Source organism: Corticium candelabrum, chromosome 1 (genome assembly GCF_963422355.1).
Source record: "Corticium candelabrum chromosome 1, ooCorCand1.1, whole genome shotgun sequence".
NCBI lineage: Eukaryota > Metazoa > Porifera > Homoscleromorpha > Homosclerophorida > Plakinidae > Corticium > Corticium candelabrum.
Genome location: NC_085085.1, coordinates 10,425,848 through 10,449,946, shown reverse-complemented (window position 1 = coordinate 10,449,946; position 24,099 = coordinate 10,425,848). Strand labels below are relative to the sequence as shown.

General features: G+C 37.7%; 1 long non-coding RNA gene across 1 annotated transcript; it reads left to right on the top strand.

Moving 5' to 3' along the window:
* Nucleotides 1-21,611: 21,611 nt before the first annotated feature.
* Nucleotides 21,612-21,933, top strand: LOC134178037 (uncharacterized). The gene is made up of 3 exons (XR_009969583.1): nt 21,612-21,680; nt 21,752-21,791; nt 21,859-21,933. It is a non-coding gene; the product is annotated as an uncharacterized LOC134178037 (long non-coding RNA).
* Nucleotides 21,934-24,099: the final 2,166 nt, after the last annotated feature.

Below are 24,099 nucleotides of genomic sequence, written 5' to 3'. Positions count from 1 at the left end.
AGTTGACCACCATGCATTAACAAAATCGTGTAAATTCAGAATGAAGGCAGTCAGGCTGTGTAGTGATACCTATATATTTAATTGCCATACGTTTCAATATGTGTACATATTTGTTCTATGATCAGTTGTGTAAGAAAGATAATATTTTATGAAGTACCGTGCTTTTCATTAGCTTGAAACTAAACTGCCAAGGCAACTAAAGAGTTGCACGAAAAGATGAAAAACAACAGAGCACTGAAGGTGTTTGATAAGATGTATATACTTATTGTATAAATTTGTTGTTAATTAAATGCTGTAATATGGTGAATTAGGAACAGATGAAAGCATATGAAAGGTCTAACCGTGGAAAAGGTGTAGAATGTACACAGTGACATATCGATGTTACACTGGTGCAAATTTGTACAATTTGATGATGTAGGAGAAAGAGAAAAATTAGTGGCCGGAGACTGGCAAAGCAATGCCTCTGAAGCTGCTGTTTATGCTCTAAGAGCAAGTGATGGGTGATGTGCAGGCATTGCTTAGATTGTCAGTAAAAGATTGCTACTGTAGTTACAGAGAAACAAACTAACAATAGAACTGGAGGAAGAAAAGAAAGAATGTGAGAAATCGGAGAGGAAATTATTGAGAACTGAGCGCGAGCTAAAGAAACTAACGTATTTGCTGCGTAATCGCGTCAGTTTGTTTGCATTCTAAATTGTCGATGTGTAGGAAACGAGAGAGAGCTCGAGGAAGAGGCATTGAAGTGACAACTGAATTCAAAAGATGGCAGAGGTAAAATGGTATTTGATATTTTGATCCTGCAACTTAATGATTTAATTTAAAACTAAAGTGGCATGATGCTAGTGAATACAAGCAATGTTGGTAGGCAACATAAATTAGCGCACCTATAGCGCAACGGATGTTGTTCTTGTTTGAGTGTTTTGTAACTAACTGTTTGACCAATTTCTGTGTATTTTTTGTATTTTTGTGTATTTGGCTTGTCTGCTCAGCATGTTTTTGCTGGACTACGTTTGCTGTTTATTTGGTTTCCCTACATTAGGTCCTCAGACTATAACTGCTCAATGTTATAAAGTACAGTAGTGTTTAACTTGCTTTTAACCATCAGTGATGGCATTACCAGATTGTAGCACGTCGTCTGGAATTGTCATACCAGCACCGGACAAGACTAGCACGAGAGAGTCCGGGGACGAGGCTAGCAAAGCAGCAATAGCTGCCATGTTTTGCTTGCTTTTAAATGAATAACAAGTTTTGTCAATAGCACAGAGACAGTAATCATGACTAACAATACATGGCTTTACATCTAACTTACTCGTTACGCCACAATTTTAGCCGCAATTATCCAACGTGTTGTGAAAAATATTTTAACTTCTCTCACTAAGGTAGAGCATCTGCAGCAGCGAAAGTACATCTCTATACAAAATGTGTATATGCATCTCTCAGCTTTGAGCAAAGAGAAGTTCACGACAGGAAAAATAGACATATGGTATAAGTGGTTTACAATTGGTATATAGATAAATAATCTTACGGCAGATTATAATGGATTATTATATTTGTTGGAATGCTCTCGATTATGTGCATGCTTTTGGACACTCGATCTCTATTTGGTTTTTAGTTGTAAATTTGCTGGCACTTGATATGAATAGAATTTCTTATAGGATAATGTAAGTTGCATGTACAGCTTGCTAATTGAGTATACGAGAGATAGAATCGGAGACTGTGGCTATACAGAGACTTGCTAGAGTGTTGTGAGTTCTTCTAGACATCTTGAAGATAGTGTTTGTGCAAGTACTGTTGCTGGTTGAGACTACTTTGTTTGAGAAAGGAACTTTTGTATATGTACAGCAATTCAGTGTTCTAGTAGTATATCATGAGCAAGTCTGCATGGAGCTTGTCCTTCTAATGTTGTTGCTTGGGTTCATTATAATTTTTCCATTGTCATTATTACAGTACTACAATTTGATGACATCGTGTTTGTCTTATGACATTGCATGTAATACAGGAAGTGGTAGTACTACAAGAGAATGTTCTGCCAAACGGGCAGGTGCTGGTTTTGTCTTGAGTCTTAGTCCTTTGTCTGCAAAGAATGAAGATATAATAAAAGATGACAAAAATGAAAATGACAAAGAATGTGTGCTTTTAGGACAAGAGCTATTGGCGAAAAGCAATAGCAAGCCTGATGCAGTAGACAAATGTCAGACTCAGTGATTATTTCTGTATTTGTTTTAGTAACAAGTTGTTGCTGTTAGTTGAGTTTGCTTTAGCAGCAGTTAAACGTTATTATAATTTAATTTTCACGTCCAGTCGTTTGGGCCTTTTACAAAACCGTTTTGATCTTCTCATAGTCACTGGCAAGTTCAGGTGCGTGGAACGACGTGACATCTTTTGCTCGTCCAATACCTTCATTGACTTCCAATAACGACCTCTTTCTGACTCTATATCCTCCTGACCAACCAACCTCCTACCTTATCAGTATCTTTCGTAGCTAAAAATAGTACGCTCTATGGACTTATTCTTAAACCTCTAAGCGTTTTTTATCTAGATTACGATGTTGACCGCTTCGTGGTGAACCGATAGCTCCTTTGATTTTGTGAAGCAATTTCTAAATGTAAACAGTGGCGTAGGAAGATGTTCACAAGCCGGGGTGGGGGGGAAGGCTGTACCGTGGATGTCATCATCAGTAAGCAAAATCTAACTCGCTTGTAAAATGATTGCAAAGTTAGTAGCACAGAAAATTTCAATTTCTACAGTGAGCGTGGGGCTTCAGCCGCTTTTCCCCGGTTCCTACGCCGGTGGTAAACAACGTCGGATATCAGACTATATCGGTCTCACAACAACGTGCGGTACTAAAGAGATCTCGATACTTTTCGCCTTCAGGCGTTATTTATTATTGCTAGACTTACAGTAAGTATATATAGTGATTCAGATTTTTTGTATTTTTACGAGGACAAACAGTAGCTAGTGAACGAATAGTGTTGTTACACGTTGAGAATGTTCTAGAATGACAAAGTCGTATGTACTAATGCAAAATCTATATCAGTGGTGCAACGTGCACTACTGCTATATTACACACCTACCATAGCAACCCAACCACATGTTGTATATTTACCAGTCAATAAACGTATATTGACCAGTCAATATGTGTATACTGCTTACTGCCATAAACACAACTAACTTAAAACAAAAAAAATAGCAAAAACAAAAACCAACTTGTAAACAATACATGGGCATACCTATTTTAGATTACGAGCTTATTCTTTACCAATAATAATGTATACAGTACTACAGTTCGTAAAGACGCAGTCAGAAATGACAAATGGATTCTCTCTTTCCGTTTCAGACGGCTGTTCAACCTGGACTACTTTGAGCTCATCTGCCTCTTCCGTTGTCTCTTCCGACTCCTTGACTTTTGCGGCAGTATAATCTGTGTGTGCATGGCCATTATCCAAAACTTTGCACGCTGCCATTTGCTGCAATTCAGATGGCTCTTGGTATTTCCTCAGTGCTTGCAGGGTTTTGTGGCCGGTTCTGCCTTAAATGACATGTTCAGGAACTCCCGCTTGAAACAGCCTTGTCGCACTAGTAGCTCGAAGAGCGTGGTTGGTTCGAACTGGAAGACCAGCTTCTGCTGTCATCACTTTTATTATTGTAGCCAAAGTACTAGTGTTATGACCGATTACTTGCTTTGAATACTAAGGGCCAAATTGAGGTGGAGATAACAAAGGTTTATAATAGAAGGCTTCTCGAGAAAATCCTGCTGGCAACTTACTTAGATAGAGATCCAAAATGTTGACGTGACAACGGTCACCAGCTGCTTCATTAGCGTATCGAATAAACCACAAACCACAAAATGCTATTATTACCTTACGGAGTCACGTTGGAGCTTGACTTTAATTTATCTTGTGACTTTATGTTTGGATGCCGTAAATTGCTTAGTCCACCACTATGATTTTTTGGATCCGTGCTCAACGTAACTGTAACAGACTTTTGACAATCCGTCTGTGGTTTGGCTGTATCTGGTCACTTGACTCCATTTGAGGCTTCTGTGCTCAACACCACCTCGAACAGCAAAGTCTATCCCATTATAAAAGAATACTGCTCTCAGTAGTTTTACAGGTGTGTCTAACCCAATTACTCCATTCTTCCATAGACTGACTTCTTCTTCAGCAGTGAATACACTGGAACCCTTACTTATCGCTTAGTCCTTCTTGACTTAATTCTCGACAGATTTTATCAAGAGCATTGCGCAAACCTTCAAAACGATAGTCTGTTTTGTCGAAAAAATGAACGAATCGCTTCTGTGCTGAGCTCGAAGTGCACGTTGTAACCCACACACCAAATGTACGAGAGCTTTTTGAGGATTCTTGTCACCGTTGGTCTTCCTCATCTCAAGTAGGAAGCATATTAGCCACTCTTGCAAAAGTTGTGAATCCTTCGTTGAGAGAATGTCTGTCGGTACCTGCTCTTCTTGTGGAGCATCCTTGTTTCGATTGCTTCTGTTTGCTTCAAATGCTTGCATCACCCAACTGATGCAGGCAGTCGTGTTCTTGCAAATCGTACTCTTGCTGTACTCCTGTAATTTTTCCGTACTCGTCTTTCCAGCAAATCTGCTGTCAAGCTGGCTAGTACTAGTGGCATTCTTTTTGGAACCAATGCGTCTCATCTTTGTCGGCGGCTGAAAGTCGTCGTCCTGGTCATTATTATGGTCTTCTTTCTGATCCGACACCACGCTAGCAAAACACATGGATAATGTACTGTACTAATACTTTTGAGCACGTGGCCTTATGGGGCTGACGTGCACGTCAACAACACTTCACGCTGTCAAAATTTGGTTGTTTGACATAAAACTTTAGCAGTCATTACATTAAGGAACCACTCTAATTCAACTTGAATAATCTATGAACTCTAATTACGGTAAGACGTTAAACAGGCACCAAGTAAGTTAATGCATCGACGATATCCAGTTTATTTACCGAGGTCTTTTCGGGGCTGTCTCCTCCAGACGTCGGTTAATAAACTGGATATGGTCTCCCTACCATGCGTTAACTTATACATATTCATACTATCAAATCCTTCGGAGGCTGTGAACAATAGAGTTGTGCCACTGAAACCCAGATATATATACATACACCGCAAATGGAATAATCGGTGCAAGAAGCAGATAAACGATAGAAGTAGAAGCGGATACAGACAAAACGTCTGTGTTTCAGTGTTAATTACGTAACGGCATACTACAGGCGTACAAAGTGCGGGTTTGTTATAGCAAGCAAACGGTACCGCTAGTGCTCTGGCTTGAGGTAAACACACTGGCACGAGAAGGTGAATTCGTTGCGTTGTTCGTGCAGTGTGGGCCACAAACCAATGCCGTTCGCTATCTCGTGCAATCTCATGAAATTTCAGAGTGACCGAAGATCTAGAAGCGTGCGCATGGAAACTAATGTAATACAGTAGTATCTATATATTGACACTATAATATTAATTGTTTTTAGTACTATATGGTGCTATGAGTGGCGGATCGATAGTTTTCAAACGGGGAGCACAGGGAGCGCGCTTCAGGCTCCCGGCAATGTGACGTCACGAATCCACAAAGCACAGAATTCATAATTTGTTATTGATAACAATGAGCTATTTAAAACATTATTACATTACCTTCGAAACATACATCATTTTAGTGTCTCAAGATGATTTCGGATCGTTGATCGTTGGATCATTTTACAAATATGATACAAAGGCATCATATATACATGCACAGTCAGCGTATGCTCACATACCTCGCAAGCTTTTCCATTGACTACTTCCGGGCCCGAAAACGAGGCGCACTCTTGCTGCGCTACTCTTAGATCCGCCACTCCCTATTACGAGTGTTCTAGGACTTAGTATACTTAATTCGTAATGAACAATGTGGATTCCTAAAGAACGCAACACTTCACTCCACCAAAATACAACAATTCGTGGTAAAATTGATTATTCAAAATTTGCACATAATTTAATTTAAAAATAATATTTCTAAAATTTAGGCATTACAGAATTAATTAATTTCAAGACGACCAAGGAAAACATGCAGGCTATACGTACTAATGTCATGTCTTTGAAAACGAAAATATAGAACGTTGTGCCAGTGAATACCGCGGTCCCTAGCTGTGTAGATACGTGCATTGTACACAACACGTTACCTTTACCATAGACGAACAGCTTGGAGGGAAAATGCTACGAATATATATGTATTTAGATAGGCTCCGCACTACCTGATCGCCGAGTTGGCAACTGTGGTGACGAAGTATACGACTCGTTTGGTGTCTAGGAAAAATCGAGACACAATTAAAACATCGAAACCGTCAACCTACTACAATGAAGTAGTAGACTGCGCGCTTTCACGGGCACACTATAAAATGTAGTACACGGTACCAGTAGCGTATACAAGGGTGGGCGTTGTACTCTATACAGGTCACATTTCTTCATTTGCATAACGTCGCACAACTTACCAAGCAAACAGACATGCACGTCTATCGATTTCTACAACGCCTTCTAAACTCTATTTGAAGTCAACTCAACTGAACTCTATTTGCTCAACTCAACTCAATTAATTAACTCAACTAGACTAGCTAACGTAGCAGTGTGTGGCTACAACTAAAAGAGCATAGTCGTAGCTAGTCAGCTACAGCTAAAGCTAGTTACTATAAGTAGACTACTATGTCAATGTTAGATATAGCTACTAGAGTCAATAGTGCTATACAATGATTGTAGATCGAGTTCTACCGTATCACTCGACGCTTCTAGGCTGTCATTGTCGGCGCGTACGTTCACATCTGCAGTCAAGCTGCGTGACGAGGAGGCACCGGCACCTTGAGTTGTGGCAGATGGAAACACGATTGGTAGTTTCGTATCCGACGAGCTGTCGTCGTGAGCTACGTCGCTCCCAAGTCCAACCATATTTCAGCAACGTTGTAATCAGATGTATAAATATATTTAGAGTAGATATATATATATATATATATATATATATATATATATATACATATTTTACGATTTACTTCTCTAATACCTGCTTCAACAATTTGCCTCAGCTAACGATCCGACACACCCGAGCTATAGCGGATGTCGTCGTTTGAAGCAAAATCTTCTCACCGATCTCTCAGAAAGTCCTCTAACTCCAGGATGTCTTCTCCTTAATCTATATTTTATTTCTGAATGCGAAATGCCATCTTCTACCATTCGTCTGATGTCTTTTTCGTCCATTACAGCGACGTTGTGTTTCAAGTTGTGTTCACACTGCAATATCTTGTTGTGCAAGTTGAGGGCGTGTCTTGCTGGGGAATTCCCTCAAATGACCATTGTGAGATCTAGAATTGAAGAAAGGATGATGATGTCTACGGTTTGCAAATTGCTTTTGTACATTTGTAAAGGCTAGAGCTTTGATGTTTAGGGAGTTATCGATACACTATTATAGTATAGTAGCAAGCCCGGATCCAGCTGGGAGCTTCAGGGGACTTCAACCCCCTCTTTTCCAATAGGCGTGATTCAATTTCATATAATTTTATTAGAAAAGAGAAATTAGTAATGCTATAAATAACTGCTACCAGGTCAACCCCCTCTTTCAAAAATTTCTGGATCCGGGCCTGGCGATTTTTTTAGGCTGAGTTACGGTGAGCGTGGGCGTGGGCAGGTAGGCGTTCCGCGCGACAACTAAACCCACCAAGACGACGTTTAGAACGCATCGCTTACAGTTACAACAGTTTCTTACAGATACACACACAATTCGGCACCGAGTGATGGCTGCATTGAGACGAGACCCCAATCGGGACCACACGACGGTGATCGCTGTAAATTTACTAAAATGAGCCTCGACCAAGATTAGTGACGACCACAGACATTATCAACACTACGGTGTAGCGAATTGAAAGTTTTTCTAGAGGGCTCACAGTTTTGAACGTAGTCTAACTACAGCTGCTTTCTCTACAGATCAATTCAAGTAAATTGGACGGCAGGTAATGTCATCCATAATAAATATAATCATTTTATTTTTTAAATCATTTTCGGTCAGTTTTAGTATTACTTAGCTAAATTCAACTGTACATCGACATGCAGTGTATACATGCATGCATCGAATTGTTTACTCTAAGTGGCAAATCTAATTTTGTGTGAAATTACAAATACATACATACATACATACATACATACGTAAACATACATGCATGCATACACACGTATCTGCATATTTGTATATCTATTTTAATAGTATGTATGTTATATAATATACTGTATAATATGCTGCATAACATACTGTATAATATACTGTATAATATACTGTGTATATACTGTATAATATACTGTATAATATGCTGTATATATGCTGTATAATATACTGTATATAAGCTGTATAATATACTGTATAAAATACTGTATAAAATACTGTATATATATATATATATATACTGTATAATATCATTATATGCTGTATAATATACTGTATAATATACTGTATAATATACTGTATGTATGCTGTATAATATACTGTATATATACTGTATAATATGCTGTATAATATAATGTATAATATACTGTATATAAACTGTATAATATGCTGTATAATATACTGTATAATATACTGTATAATATACTGTATATACACTGTATATATACTGTATAATATACTGTATGTGTATATATATATATATATATAATATATATACTGTATAATATCATTATATGCTGTATAATATACTGTATAATATACTGTATAATATACTGTATAATATACTGTATGTATGCTGTATAATATACTATATATATATATATATATATATATATATATATATATATATATATATATATATATATATATACTGTATAATATGCTGTATAATATAATGTATAATATACTGTATATAAACTGTATAATATGCTGTATAATATACTGTATATATACTGTATAATATGCTGTATAATATAATGTATAATATACTGTATAATATACTGTACAATATACTGTATATATGCTGTATATATATACTGTATAATATGCTGTATAATATAATGTATAATATACTGTATATATACTGTATAATATACTGTATATATGCTGTATAATATACTGTATAATAAACTGTATATATACTGGATAATATGCTGTATAATATACTGTATATATACTGTATAATATACTGTATATACTGTATAATATATTGTATATATACTGTATACATACTGTATAATATGCTGTATAATATACTGTATACATAATGTATAATATGCCGTATAATATACTGTATAATATACTGCATAATATACTGTATACATACTGTATAATATGCTGTATAATATACTGTATATATACCGTATAATATACTGTATAATATACTATATAATATACTGTATAATATACTATATAATATACTGTATATATACTATATAATATGCTGTATAATATACTGTATATCTACTTTATATATACTGTATAATATACTGTATATATACTGTATAATATGCTGTATAATATACTGTATAATATACTGTATAATATACTGTGTATATGCTGTATAATATACTGTATTATAATAAAGTAATTATAATGAACAGTGCGTGAGGAAGTTAATTTTCACAGAATGACATGTATGTTGTTTGCTACTCAAGCTATTAATCTAATTTAATAACAAATATTATGGGTTTATGTGGTACGAAGAGATAGCACATCACATACTAGCTACATATAAGCGTAGCTAGTACTAGTGTATTCATATATTGTTTTACAGACACCTGACGAGTAGGTTGGTATATTAGCATCTGTCTTGATTGATGTTAAATGTACACACAAAGGAATGTTATCTCTTCAAACTTCAGGTCCTGCATGAATACTGTAATGGTACATTGAAGATAGACGTTCGCAAATATTTGGCGTATTCGTTGAATCGACATAAGCAGCTTCAGACTCCCATCAAACGGTTTCATATATTATATTTCAGACTATGACACAAATTTAATGGCATAGTTACCTTTTGACTAATTCTGTATTCCAATTTATTCCTGCACTAAATTCAGGTCTTCTTTAATTAATTAAGTTGGTGATGTTGACAAATTTATGTAGAGTAATTAAACCGCTTGCAATGGTGACTATTGTCATAGTCCCGGCCCAGTAGGTTAGACAGTGTTTCACATGGGACACTCCGATTCCTCCGCTCGTCAAGTATATAGTCAAAACAAACCTACTTCTCGAAAACAACAAAGATTAGCAGATTCTTTCCGAAAGAGCTGTGAATCCCTGTGTAGGGGATGTGCACCACCTTTTCTCTTAGCCAGAAACTGAGTACAGTCTATGACAATGGAGAACACATGTTCATTCCCATAGAACCAGAAATAAATTAATACAACAGGACTCATTTGGCTAAAATCGCCATGCAAAAATATATACAGTATATTATACAATATAATATAGTGTATATATACAGTATATTATACAGTATATATACTGTATACTATACAGTATATTATACAGTATATAATACAGTATGTTATGCAGTATATTATGCAGTATGTTATGTAGTATATTATACAGTATATTATTTAGTATATTATACAGTATGTATACAGTATGTTATACAGCATATAATGATATTATACAGTATATTATATATATATATGATGATGATGGCATGTCCACTGATAACAGTGATGACTCTCTTTAGTGTCTTCTGTGTCTCTGGTGGGATTTAACACCTGCTTTTGAACGGCATTCCTTGCCACAAGATTGGCAAACAAATGACTTGTTGGTAGGAACAATTTGTTCTTTCCGTTTCTGACGTTGAGCTTGAAGATGTCTAATACGATATATATATATACACACACACAGTATATTATACAGTATTTTATACAGTATATTATACTGTATATTATACAGCATATAATGATATTATACAGTATATATATATATATATATATATATATATATATATATATATATACAGTATTTTATACAGTATTGTATACAGTATTTTGTACAGTATATTATACAGCATATTATGCAGTATATTATACAGTATATATACAGCATATTATACAGTATATTATACAGTATATACACAGTATACTAGACAGTATATTATACAGTATATTATACAGCATATTATACAGTTTATATACAGTATATTATACATTATATTATACAGCATATTATACAGTATATATACAGTATATTATACAGCATATAATGATATTATATAGTATATATATATATATATATATATATATATATATATATATATATATATATACCCTAAAGAGAGTCATCACTGTTATCAGTGGACATGCCATCATCATCATCATCATCATATATATATATATATATATATATATATATATATATATATATATATATATATATATATATATACTGTATAATGTATATACTGTATATATATGTATATATATACATATATATATACAGTATTTTATACAGTATTTTATACAGTATATTATACAGCATATATACAGTATATTATACAGTATATTACACAGCATATTATACAGTATATTATACAGTATATATACAGCATATTATACAGTATATTATACAGTATATACACAGTATATTATACAGTATATTATACAGTATGTTATGCAGTATATTATACAGTATATAATATAACATACATACTATTAAAATATATATACAAATATACAGATACGTGTGTATGCATGCATGTATGTATATGTATGTATGTATGTATGTATGTGTAATTTCACACAAAATTAGATTTGCCACTTAGAGTAAACAATTCGATGCATGCATGTATACACTGCATGTCGATGTACAGTTGAATTTAGCTAAGTAATACTAAAACTGACCGAAAATGATTAAAAAATAAAATGATTATATTTATTATGGATGACATTACCTGCCGTCCAATTTACTTGAATTTGATCTGTAGAGAAAGCAGCTGTAGTTAGACGACGTTCAAAACTGTGAGCCCTCTAGAAAAACTTTCAATTCGCTACACCGTAGTGTTGATAATGTCTGTGGTCGTCACTAATCTTGGTCGAGGCTCATTTTAGTAAATTTACAGCAATCACCGTCGTGTAATCCCGATATGGGGTCCCGTCTCAATGCAGCCATCACTCGGTGCCGAATTGTGTGTGTATCTGTAAGAAACTGTTGTAACTGTAAGCGATGCGTTCTAAACGTCGTCTTGGTGGGTTTAGTTGTCGCGCGGAACGCCTACCTGCCCACACCCACGCTCACCCTAACTCAGCCCCCCCAAAAAATCGCCCGGGCCTGAGTGTGCAGAGCTAAGCTGTTTGCGAGAGGATGGAAAAGGCGTGGCCGTTTGTTCTCACACCCCACCTAGTGCTAAACGATTTGCTTCGAAGCTTTCATAGCCTCTACTCTGGTTGTTTGTGAGAAGAGTTAGCTAACCCCATGCCTGGCTAACAGTAAACGTCAAAACAAATCGCATTGTAGCTCTAGAAGAGTTCGAACCACCGCTCAGTAGTAATTGGACGTGTCGACTACTCTCTCACACCGCAAGACATTCTGGGTAGACTTTTGCAGCCTCCACTACAGTTGTTTTGTAAGCATCGTCTACGTTAAGTCACCTCCACTTGCATCTCCCCATACTGTTTATGACTAATGTTGCGAAGCATTCGATAGGCGTGGTTACACCGCCTCAGCTTCAGTTAATATTGGAGTTCGTATCGGTCGGTAGTCGTCAATCGTTAGTAAAATCATTTCAGTGTTCGTGTGAAGACGATAGACAGGCAACGACGGTTAAGCGGACTAAACGACATGGTGACCATTTTTCGAAGAACGCAAGAGCTGCAAATGAAATTGTCGGACGTGAACAGTTTGCGACTGTCTCGAGTTGTTCAAGGCAAGTTAATTTGTACACGGCGCGAACAGCGTTAGATATTAAAACAATCATAAAATGTTAAATAATTAATTAAGATGATCGACAGAATTCAGTGTTGCATATCACTGTATAGATAGAAGTCATTTACTTGAAAGGAAAGGATGGAGACGAGGCTACAACATTTCCCCAAACTGGAGGTCGATTCGACAGACTCTCAGCTGGTCATCGCTATCAAATTTACGGCGATCCCCTCTTGAAAGAGTCGAATGTGTGCGATGCCTCGTCGTCTTTCACACAGTCGTCACCTACAGCTGCAGCCAGTTGTAGGTCTAGCCAGTGAAGTAAGTCGCCATACCGATAGGACCGCAACAGCTCCAGCACCCGGAACTTCATGGACGCCGGCGGCGTCTTCCTCTTGGTCTGCGTTTAGATCGGTAGGGCCGAGCAGCTAGAAATCGCGGTCTCAATCTGCAGTCAAAGAAATCAAGAAGAATATTGACCTGTGGTCTATAGAAGTCGTTCGAAACAAGCTGCAGCTAGCCGAAGTACGTTCGCGCTTTGCCGAAAGTGACGTCAGCCTACTACATATTACTGACTTAGTTCAGAGTCACTTCAAAGCTCAGTGTGTTGTTCCTTGTGACTACCGAATTATTCTAGTGGACAGCCGCGGCGTACCGTTCGCAGATGACGACGGAACAATGAGGTAGGATATACGTTACATCTAGGCATGTACAGTATGCATAACGAGGTGTTTATGTAGAAGTCTCTGCAGCATGCAACGCGGTCTTCTTTCATTTTTCTATGCATGAACATGTCGATCACCCCAAAAGACTTGCATGCTTAAATGCATTAGCAAGCATGCATGCACTCTAGCATACGTTTACGCTTTAATTAATTAGCCTAGTTGCTTTGGATGCATGCAGACGTAGACGTTTTGGAAGGCATCCTCTCGAAGAATCTGTGCGGTAAACACAAGTCGGACTATGACTCACTGAATTGCTACCTCGATTCTATACGAGAGACGTCACCGATCAAAAGAAAACGAGCTTCATCGGCTACCGCCTCTTAAACAGCGTTTGTTGCGGCCAGCTGCTGTCTTTGATCTCGAGCACTCATGCCTCATATCGATCAAGATATGGACATCCTTTTCAAAATTGACAGCGAAGTAGAAAACGCGATAACTCATCTCGGTCGCCTAAAGTCCAGCTTCGAACGAGTACACAAGCGACTCGAGAACATCGAAGACAAAATGGAGCAAGTGACTCGCTATCGGTTGCCATCAAAACGACACACTAAATCGAAAGCAGCGACAATAGCAGCATGAATGATGCGTTCCAAGCTTTGCCACCTGCTCAGTAGAAGTCCGATAACAGTGTCTATTTGCTGCCGACAATGGCTCGGCTGCAAACGTTGCACTTCTCAATGCGAGCGTTTCTCAATTTGCAATGCTACGTGGTCAGACGACGACATGAAAGAGCTCAGAAAAGAAATGCAAAATAAACTTGGGAGCAACGTAGCTCACGATGACAGCTCGTCGGACACGGAACTACCAATCGTGTTTTCATCTGCCACAACGCAAGGTGCCGGTGCCTCCTAGTCACGCAGCTTGACTGCAGATGTGAACGTACGTGCCGACAATGACAGCCCAGAGATCATCGAGTGACACGGTAGAATTCGATATACAATCATTGTCTAGCACTATTGACTCTAGTAGCTATACCTATCATTGACATAGTAGTTTACTTAGTAACTAGAGTCCCGGATATAATTTCGGACATTTCCTAATCTCGGCACTCGTTCTCTGCCAAATAGCTGCAGCCAGACCTAGCTGCTACGCTAGCGTCATATTCCTACTGGATAGCAACTAGGTAGAGCGAGTCACGTCAGCATTCGTCGTAATGTTGCTGCTGTGGAACTTGAAAATTAAGCGCACCTATTCTCAGTCTCAGAGTATCATATCTCGGTCAGTGCTTGCCATCTCGTTTCTACAACTCGGTTTGAGACGCAAGTGATATCTGTCGATAGACTCACTAAATGACTTCCTTTCGCCAAATTGTTGGTTTTGTCTTGTCTACGTCTACTTTCGTAGACAACGAAGAAGACGGATGACTCACGGGACATAATCTCAGTCACCTAGCTGATCTTGAATGATTTTCTCTCTTCATACGCAGATCTGAGGCATTCTTTTTGGCTAATGTTATAGTCATCACCGCTGGCTAATATATCTACGCGGTGATGTTAGTGCTCATGCATCGCACTGTTGCTACGGCAAAACGTGAAATCTGAGAGACAAATACTCGGACATCCGGGGTCATATCTCGGTCAGTCGCTTTCATCGCGTTTCTACAGGATGAATCGAGACGTTAGTCATGTCTGTCGAAAAGTTCGCTTTGGATGTTTATGCCACTGAATAGCCGGTTTTGTCTCTTCAGTTTTTACTGTTGCAGGTGTAGAAAGGTGATGGCGTACGGGACATAATCTCGGTCACGCGATTTTGAGAAAGACGGGTTCCTGAGTAAGGTGTATTGTGTGATTTTTCGTCTACCGTGGTTCTAGAGCTATATTGTCACAAATGTGTCTGTCTAACTTACTATTTTTAGCACTTCAAACATGCAACATGATGACTCTCAATTTTCACATTTTGTTGGCAGTTAACCAGAGAGTATTCGTACCTGTTTCTACATTCTTGACTGGCAGATATAATGATTCTTTATCTTGGATGGGATGATTAATGATTTTATCAAGTAGAATTGCACGCAAACTGCTTCTTACATTTATCCCTAGGAGATCGAGCTATGCTGGGAACTTATGAAAATGGTGACATGTTGCCAAAGAGAAAACAATCTTTCTCATGACACAGTTCTGAGTCTGAGACAGTCATGAAATTGTGTGAGAGAATGATAACTAGTCCAGTGAAGATATCCAATGAACCTTCTGTGTATAAAAACTAAACAGTGCATGTTGTCGATAATAACTGATGTAGCTAATATCTTAAAAGCAACAAGATTGTATTACGTACACAATTTACAAATATGCAGAGTCCTGGCATACTGAAAAGGCATCTTGTGATATTCAACTTGTGCCAGATCGAATGGATTCAATGTGTAATATAGAACTCCATGATGATCAGTTTATCACTCACAAAATTTGCTAATTAGCACTAAACCAGATGTACTAAATAAAGGTCATCTTAATTAATTATTATTCAAAAGCATAGTTTAGACAGAACAACCATCGTTTGCCACCACAGTCTAATTACTAGAATCTGCTATATAGTTCTACAAATTCACTACAAAACACTTTCAATCAGCCTTAGTCGACTGTGACCGTATGTACAATGCCCAATGAAGGTAAGGCCACTTACCTGAAAGCTGTAGAAGCCAAGAAGTGCGCTCATACTGTGACCAAGATTATGTCCCGTAAGTCGATCACCATTCTTACCGCCTGCAACAGAAAAACTGAAGAGACAAAACCGGCTTTTCAGTGGCATAAACATCCAAGGCGAACCTTTCGACAGACATGACTAGCGTCTCAATTCGTCTTGTAGAAACACGATGAAAGCGACAGACCGAGATATGATCTCGGATGTCCGAGTATTTGTCTCTCACATTTCACGTTCTGCCGTAGCAACAGTACGATGAGCACTAACATTACCCCGTAGCTATAGTAGCCAGCGGTGATGACTATAACATTAGCCAAAAAGAACGCCTCAGATCTGCGTGAAAATCACGCGAGATCATGTGACCGAGATTATGTCCCGTGAGTCATCCGTCTTCTTCGTTGTCTGCGAGAGTAGAGGTTGACAAGACAAAACCAACAATTTGGCGAAAGAAAGTCATATAATGAGCCTATCGACAGAGATGACTTGCGTCTCAAACGGAGTTGTAGAAACGAGATGGCAAGCACTGACCGAGATATGACATTCTGTGACCGAGAATAGGTGCGATCAGTTTTCAAGTTCTACAGAAGCAACATTACGACGGATGCTGATGTGGCCCGCTCTACCTAGTTGCTATCCAGTAGGACTATGACGCTAGCGTAGCAGCTAGGTCTGGCTGCAGCTATTTGGCAGACAACGAGTGACTGAGATTAGGAAATGACCGAAAATAGATCCGGGACTCTAGCTCTAGCCTAACTATGACCATGTTCTTTCAGTTGTAGCCGCACACAGTTCTACGTTAGCTAGTCTATATATATATATATATATATATATATGCACGTCCATCGTTTCTACAACGCCTTCTGAACTCTGTTAGAAGTCAATTCAACTAAACTCTATTTGCTCAACTCAAATCAATTAATTACTCAACTAATGCGGGCTACGCAAAGTCCCATGCAGGCATTCTGCAGTTGCTTCAGGATGTCCTGATGGAAATTAGTGATGACGACAAAGGACTTATGTGCAAATCACTAACGTACAGAACGGTTATATCTGAACTTATGTCTAAGATATAGTATAATAACTATGTTCGTTCTTGAAGTAACACAGTGGTTTATTAAACGGTGATTAAAACAACACGTGATCAAACAACTCGTGTCTTAAATCAACACGATGTATTTAGTGTCTTAATTTTGGTGTCAGTCAAACTACACATCTAAACATCTTAAATTAAAACACTTTTCTTTACAGTGTGCATGTCTGTTTACTTGTGGATTTGTGCGACGTCATGTAAATAAAGAAATGTGACCTGCTATAGAGTACCACGCCACCCTTGTATACGGTACCGGTACCGTGTACCTAGATTTATAGTGTGCCCGTGACCGTGTGCTGCATTTATAGTGTGCCCGTGAAAGCGCGCAGTCTACTACGTAATTGTAGTACGTTGACGGTTTTGATGTTTTCAATTGTGTTTCGATTTTTCTTAGACACCAAACGAGTCTGATACTTTGTCATCACAGTTGCCAACTCGGATCCGCTGGTGCGGAGCCTATCTAAATAGATATTATATATATATATATATATATATATATATATATATATATATATATATATATATATATTCGTAGCATTTTTCCTCCAACATGTTCATCTACGGTAAAGGTAGCGTGTTGTGTACAATGCAGGTACCTCCACAGCTAGGGAACGCGGTATTCACTGGCACAACGTTGTATGTCAGAGCGGAGTTGTCCGCGGCCAAGTGCTGCCAACGTGGTTTGGTACGTGACGGAAAGTTACAGTAAAAACAAACACCTGCTTGTGTGTTGGAAATGTTGCAAATTTGAAGCATGAGAGGAGCAACTTAGCAAGCAATAGGAACGCAAGAAAATACTATAATAGTCAAACGTTGATTAAGTCAGATCAGTTTTAATGCAGAAAATATCGGGGAAATTTCTGGTAGTACCGGTGTACTGAACTTAATACTCATCGCAGTTACCAGCATGCTTGTAAGCATTGGTTGACGCCGAATCACGAAACCTGAAGTAATGATGGGTCTTGCCTCCCCACCCATAACCGGTCTAGTTACATTGACTGTAATATACGTAGACACGTGACTTATTATTTCTGTTTTCAAATATTTTTATCTTCATCAGTAGATGCCCAGTGATATCCAATAGGACAACGTATATTTTTGATTATCCCATACGGTAGACAACAAAGCTGCGTAACGAACTGATCTTACGTACGTAGATTGTCTGAATCCTTCACATAAGTCACTTTTTAACATCCAACTCGTATCTATACAAACGTTTACAACTAGTAAATGCTCGGTTAGCATTGTGTTTGGCGAGCGATGGTGTTCTGTCTTTACCAATTCGCGTAACAATGGTTGCGTTACTTAGCATTAGTTTTTGTCAAACAAACGCGGGAACTCAGGAAATAGACTTTCAGTTGCTCTTCTAAAGTTTTTGCGTTCAATTAACCGATTCAAGCGTTCAATTATTCGTTGCTTACGGCTGTTGTGCAACTAAATAACTTACATAGTCTGCGGTTGGGCAGCTGCTCAAATATCATCATTCATCAGCTGTCTAGACTCAATAATTTGTAATTAATCTCTACATTAGCGTGAATTTTTAGCGTGTGTTGTAGGATAATTTCCTTTGCACTAATCTTGGTGTCCCACGTTTCCGCGGAGGTCTAACTAAGCTGTTGTGAGCGAACTAAATCTACATATCTAGGAAGCCTACAACAACGCCTTGCTCCGTCAATCGTGGTGTAATCCGCATACTTTGTAAATCGCGCGTCTTGCGTGATACCATGCAACAGTCCATCATGCGTCGCAGCTGGTTTTTAGCTAATCAAGAGCTCGAATTTCACTACTTCACCTTCCCACCTTTCTTGAATCAATCATTTCTTGTTCAGCTGAAACGTGAGTGAGCATCCTAGAAAGACGTCATGAAAGAAATGTGCAACTAAAATAATTATTTCTATATTTGTTACTTCTAATTAGGACAGAACATCGGATAATTGAATGCCCGAATCGGATAACTGAACGCCCAATTCGGATAATTGCTTGCCTGAGCGGGTAACTGAACGCCGAGTTCAGATAATTGAACGCAAAACACTATATAATAGTTGTCTTCAATTCTTCGTTCACGCTTCAGTCGTCTCACTCGTTTACTGAGATAGTCGCGTAACAATGATCGCATAGTCACGTGACAATGGTTGCGTCGCAATAATTTCTATCAAAGTAACGCGCGGAAACTCAAAAAACAGACTTTTCTCGCATATGGTGCATCACTTTGTTTGTGATAAAAAATTTTATGTGATCATTTAGAGCAAGCGATTTTGAATGGAAAGCAGATCAAATGCCATTAGTTTGTTTGAGATGTGTTTCTGAATCAAACTTTTATCAAGCACTTTTCTTGTCCAGCGAAAGTGGGTCATGGCTTCACGGGATAGCATTATTCAGATGATTGATTATGCATGGTCAACTGCTTGCTTTTCTATTTACTTTTGGTTGTCATATACTACATATGTCATACTTTTACATATGTTATACTACATATGCCAGTCATGTACATGATGTTTAGCATAGTTGTTCTTAGAATTCTTACTGTTTTTTGACTTTTGTTGTATTTTGTCCAATTTTAGTGTCATTACAGAATGAGAAAGTTAAAAAGCTGGAGGTATGTTTGCTTTCTTGAAGACTCACGTGTTTATGAGTAGTTCAGAGTTGTGTGATTTGTTAGGAAGAAAACACAGAGTTACAGAATAAGATACAGAGATTACTGAAGGATCGCGAAAGGATCAACCGAGTGTGTGATACTATGAATGGTGTGTGATGATTAAGTTAATGAGTACATGACATGATATAGTGTCCATGGACAATCAATGTTTTGTGATCTAATTTTGTACTTCTATTTTTGATAATACTTGTACTTAAGATGTTCTAGAGCCAGTGGTACTGGCAATTAATTAATCAGATGAGAATGGACGTGTGATATGTACATGCTGCACTAGACTTCATGTACTTCAATGATGATTGTATAGAATGACGTAATACATTTAAAAAATGAAGATTTTAATATTGAATTTTGTGGGGTTTTCTTTAATAGTTTTCAATTAATTATAACATTCCAAGTTTACCTTTGTTTGATGTTGGGCTCACCTGCCCGGTTGGTGGGCGCCCAGATGGGGGTAAAGACCCCACTTGTTCATCATGGAGGGTCATAACTACACGTTTTTGAATGTATTGTAAAATTGTTTATGCTTTTAGATGAATTGGAGGAATTCAAACTACAAGAAGAAGAAAAACGAAATCAGGTACAGTGCAGTGTACTAAAGATCATGCAATCGAGGCTAGAAGTTTTCTGTCACAATTGACAGTTGGACTTGGATTCTAATTTGACTATTTTGGCAAATTACTAAAGAGTTATCTGATTAGTCACAAGCTAAATATCTTATTTTGTTAAAGAAAGCGATAGATCGGCAGTATATATTATAAAGTGGATGGGAACAATACGACAAGATAGCTTACAGCTGATTTACATGCAAGACCAGTCTACATCACGTACATGTTTTTGGGTCATCCAGTTACGGTTGTGTTTGTTTGCAAAAGAAAATAACTGATTCTGTGTTGTTTAAGAATACAATTATGTTAGCATTTGTCTAATTACAGATTCAACTAATAAAAGTAGGGCAGATAACTTTTGACTAAATTGTCTACTTAGTGCAAATTTTACAGGACTGGAGATAGCAACTTAATTGTATGCATACGGTGTGTTTGCATGGCATTGTGGTAATTAAACTATTAGAATAGATAAGGTTTGGCGATTGGTAAAATAGCAGTGCGGGCCTTGATATCAGGTTTGCCTTTCCAACTTTTGTTGGCAAGGCTACACCACTGCTTTAGCATGTGCATCTTGAACTTGTGTGCTACGACTAGAAAGGGTGAGCAATGCTGATACACTTTTTAAAAATGCATATGAGGGGTGGACTTCAAAGCTTGTACAATGGATAGAGGATATTTGGGTCAGATTGCGGTGTTTTTATGTTCATTGTAAATAGAATTGCATTGCTAGGTTTTTTGAGTGATGGGATTGTGCAAGTGCGGAGATGGTCCAACTGGGCATAGCTTCTATAATGCCAGTAATTCTCAAAGTTTTTTTTGCAAGAATAGTTTCGACAACATGACTTTGTTTAATAAATTTGCATGTAAGTTGACCACCATGCATTAACAAAATTGTGTAAATTCAGAATGATGGCAGTCAGGCTGTGTAGTGATACCTATATATATATTTAATTGCCACAAATCTTAATATGTGTACGTAATTGTTCTATGATCAGTTGTATGAGAAAGATAAGATTTTATGAAGTACCGTGCTTTGTATTAGCTTGAAACTTGTCTGTCCAAGGCAAACGAAGAGTTGCACGAAAAAATGAAAGACAACAGAGCACTGAAGGTGTTTGAAAATATGTATATATTTATTGTATAAATTTGTTGTTAATTAAATGCTGTAATATGGTGATTTAGGAACAGCTGAAAGCGTATGAAAGGTCTAACCGTGGGAAAGGTGTAGAATGTACACAGTGAGATATCGATGTTACACTGGTGCAAATTTGTGCAATTTGATGATGTAGGAGAAAGGAAAAAATTAGTGGCCGGAGATTGGCAAAGCAATGCCTCTGAAGCTGCTGCTTATGCTCTAAGAGTACGTGATGGGTGATGTGCATGCATTGCTTAGATTGTTAGTAAAGGATTGCTACTGTGGTTACAGAGAGACAAACTAACAATAGAACTGGAGGAAGAAAAGGAAATATGTGAGAAATCGGAGAGGAAATTATTGAGGACAGAGCACGAGCTAAAGAAACTAACGTATTTACCGCGTAATCGCGTCATTTTGTTCGCATTCTAAATTGTTGATGTGTAGGAAACGAGAGAGAGAGCTCGAGGAAGAGAGGTTGACATTGAAGCGACAACTGAATTCAAAAGATGGCAAAGGTAAGATGGTGTTTGATATTTTTATCCTGCAATTTGGTGATTTAATTTAAAAATAAAGTGGCACGATGCTAATGAATACAAGCAATTTTGATAGGCGACATAAATTAGTGTACCTGTAGCGCAACTGATGTTGTTCTTATTTGAGTGTTTTGTAACTGTTTGATCAATTTCTGTGTATTTTTGTATTCTTGTGTATTTGGCTGGTCTGCTCAGCATGTTTTTGCTGCACTACGTCTGCTGTTTGTTCGGTTTGCCTAGATTAGGTCTTCAGACTATAACTGCTTAATGTTATAAAGTACAGGAGTGTTTAACTTGCTCTTGACCATCAGTTATGGCATTACCAGATTGCAGCACGGAGTCTCGCTTGGAATTGCCGTACATACGTACCGGCATTGGACAAGACTAGCGCGAGAGAGTCTGGGGACAAGGCTAGCAAAGCAGCAATAGCTGCCATGTGTTGCATGTTTTTAAATGAATAACAAGTTTTGTCAATAAGCACAGAGGCTGTAAGCATGACTAACAATACATGGCTTCACATCTAACTGGTTACGCCACAATTTTAGCCCCAATTATCCAACGTGTTGTGAAAATATTTTAACTTCTTACACTAAGGTAAAGCATCTGCAGCAGCAGAAAGTACATCCTATACAAAAGGTGTATATGCATCTCTCAGCTTTGAGCAAAGAGAAGTCCACGGCAGGAAAAATAGACATATGGCATAAATGGTTTACAATTGGTATAGACATAAGCAATCTTACTGCAGATTATAATGGATTTTTATATTTGTTGGAATGGTCTCGATTATGTGCATGCTTGTGGACACTCGATCTCTATTTGCTTTTGATTGTAAATTTGCTGGCACACTTGATATGAATAGAATTTCTTATCGGATAATGTAAGTTGCATGTACAGCTTGTTAATTAAGTATGCGAGAGATAGAATGGGAGACTGTGGCTATACAGAGCCTTGCTAGAATGTTGTGAGTTCTTCTAGACATCTTGAAGATAGTGTTTGTACAAGTGCTGTTGCTTGTTGAGACTACTTTGTTTGAGAAAGGAACTTTTGTATATGTACAGCAATTCAATGTACTAGTAGTATATAATGAGCAAGTCTGCATGGAGCTTGTTCTTCTAATGTTGTTACTTGGGTTCATTAAAATTTCTCCATCTTCATTATTACAGTACTACAATTTGATGACATCGTGTTTGTCTTATGACATTCCATGTAATACAGGAAGTGGTAGTACTACAAGAGAATGTTCTGCCAAACGGGCAGGTGTGGTTTTGTCTCGAGTCTTAGTCCTTTGTCTGCAAAGAATGAAAATATAAGGAGAGATGACAAAGAATGAGTGCTTTCAGGACAAGAGCTATTGGCAAAAAGCAATAGCAAGCCTGATGCAGTACACAAATGTCAGACCCAGTGATTATCTGTATTTGTTGTACTGTAGTAACAACTTGTTGCTGTTGTGTTGAGTTTGCTTTAGCAGCAGTTGAACGTTATTATAATTTAATTGTCACGTCCAGTCGTTTGGACCTTTTACAAAACCGTTTTGATCTTCTCATAGTCACTGGCAAGTTCAGGTGCATGGAACGACGTGGCATCTTTTACTCGTCCAATACCTTCATTGACTTCCAATGACGACCTCTTTCTGACTCTGTATCCTCATGACCAACCAGCCTCCTACTTTATCAGTATCGTTCGCAGCTAAATATAGTACGCTCTATGGACTTATTCATAAATCTCTAAGCGTTTTTACAGCCCAGATTACGATGTTGAACGCTTCGTGGTGTACCGATAGCTCCTTTGATTTGTGAAGCAATTTCGAAATGTAAACAGTGGCGTAGGAAGATGTTCACAAGCGGGGCGGGGGGGGGGGATGT